The sequence below is a fragment of the Neomonachus schauinslandi genome, chromosome 8, assembly GCF_002201575.2.
Source record: "Neomonachus schauinslandi chromosome 8, ASM220157v2, whole genome shotgun sequence".
Lineage (NCBI taxonomy): Eukaryota > Metazoa > Chordata > Mammalia > Carnivora > Phocidae > Neomonachus > Neomonachus schauinslandi.
The window spans coordinates 107,328,870-107,331,071 of NC_058410.1; the positions used below are offsets into that span (position 1 = coordinate 107,328,870).

At 39.3% G+C, this 2,202-nt stretch overlaps 1 non-coding gene across 1 annotated transcript; it reads right to left on the bottom strand.

The window, feature by feature from the left end:
* Positions 1–1,854: 1,854 nt before the first annotated feature.
* Positions 1,855–1,927, bottom strand: TRNAK-UUU. The gene has a single exon. It is a non-coding gene; the product is annotated as a tRNA-Lys (tRNA).
* Between the last annotated feature and the right edge of the window lie 275 nt (positions 1,928–2,202).

A 2,202-nucleotide genomic window follows, 5' to 3' on the forward strand; every position in this document is an offset into this window, starting at 1 on the left:
AAAACTTGAACATGGCTGTGCAAATGAAAAAAAGGCATATACATTAATACATTAGTACTTGGAAGATACCATCAAAAAGATAAGCAAATTTTCTATGGGTGCACTAGGTGTTTCACATGGCATAATGTCAACTTTACATATCTAAGTATGTGAAGGTCCTCCCCACCCCCTTTTTTTCCAAACAGCATGGTTACCCAAATTTCATTTCTCTTTGTATTATTTTTTTTTAAGATTTTATTTATGTATTTTACAGAGAGAGACACAGCGAGAGAGGGAACACAAGCGGGGGGCGGGGGGGTGGAGGGAGAGGGAGAAGCAGGCTTCCCGCCAAGCAGGGAGCCCAATGCGGGGCTTGATCCCAGAACTCTGGGATCATGACCTGAGCTGAAGGCAGTCGCTTAACGACTGAGCCACCCAGGCGCCCCTCTCTTTGTACTATTCTTAACAATTTCTTTCAGGTTGTTTTATCTACACGATATATGCTATAACAGAAAATAACAAGGATATCATGTGCCATATAAAGTCAGATGAGTAAGTAAAAGAGTTTTAAAATTTGAAAATAAAACCATCTTGAGGTCTATGGATAGAAGCAGCTCCAAACATATCGAGTTGTAAATATTCATCTTTTAAGTGTGATCACACCTAGAAAAAAGGGGTTGGGCTCCCATTTATCTCTCCAATCCTGAGATTCTTACAGATCTGGAGAATCAGAATACACATAGGAAGAATAAAGTGACCTATTCCTTTTTTTTTTTTTTTAAGATTTTATTTATCTATCTGACAGAGAGAGACACAGCAAGAGAGGGAACACAAGCAGGGGGAGTGGGAGAGGGAGAAGCAGGCTTCCCACGGAGCAGGGAGCCCGATGCGGGGCTCGATCCCAGGACCCTGGGATCATGACCTGAGCTGAAGGCAGACACCTAATGACTGAGCCACCCAGGCACCCCTAAAGTGACCTATTTCTAAATATATTTCTTTGCACTTCTAGGAAATGCCAGAGTTAAATCTAAATATAGCAGCATTCATTTTTATTTGAAATCCTAGAAGACATACTTCCAAATCAAAACCACACAAAAATAACTTTCACGGGGCGCCTGGGTGGCTCAGTCATTAAGCGTCTGCCTTCGGCTCAGGTCATGATCCCGGGGTCCTGGGATTGATGCCCCGCATTGGGCTCCCTGCTCCGCCGGAAGCCTGCTTCTTCCTCCCCCACTCCCCCTGCTTGTATTCCCTCTCTCGCTGTGTCTCTTTCTGTCAAATACATAAAATCTTAAAAAAAAATAATAATAACTTTTACTCTCAGTAATCAGGAGAAAAAAAAATCTGATTTTTTTTGTGTGTGTGGGTAATAGTCTCTATATAGAAAGAGTTACTTCTAAATTTTAAGACATTTCTCCACATTAAAAAAATATGTATCTAGTATTCTACTTCTTAGGTTATTTCCAGTTAAAAAACTAAAATTTACTCTAGAAAACTTTCTTTGATGTGAATTCTAACTTTGTATGTAACAAACGTGTTTGCCAAACACAAAGATTTTAAATTTAATCTCTCAAAATGGCATACAGGTTTCTCCAGTTCTACTGTTTATTGAGAAATGTTTTTTTAAAAAAATATTTTATTTTGGGGGCACCTGGGTGGCTCAGTCGTTAAGCATCTGCCTTCAGCTCAGGTCATGATCTCAGGGTCCTGGGATCGGGCCCTGCATCGGGCTCCCTGCTCCACGGAAAGCCTGCTTCTCCCTCTCCCGCTCCCCCCCTGCTTGTGTTCCCTCTCTTGCTGTCTCTCTCTCTCAAATAAATAAAATCTTAAAAAAAAAAATAATAATAATAAATATTTTATTTTTAAGTAATTCTACGCCCAGTGTGGGGCTTGAACTCACGACCCCGAGATCAAAAGTCACATACTCTACTGACTGAGCCAGCCAGGCGCCCTGAGAAATGATTTTTGAAAAAAATAAATTATAAACTACCCTAATTTATTTTATATTCATAAAACTATCAGTTATACTGCGCTGAAACTAAACTTATTCAACAACTACGACTTTTTTTTAAATTCAGGGGAAATGCTTAGGGCTTTAAACTTATTGCTAAAAATATACTGATGGGGAGTGCCCTAACACTGTAAAAAATTTCCTAGGAGCACTAAACTTTTCTAAAATAAAAATTTAACCATGAAACCAGATAAGCTGATTTATCTTTTAAA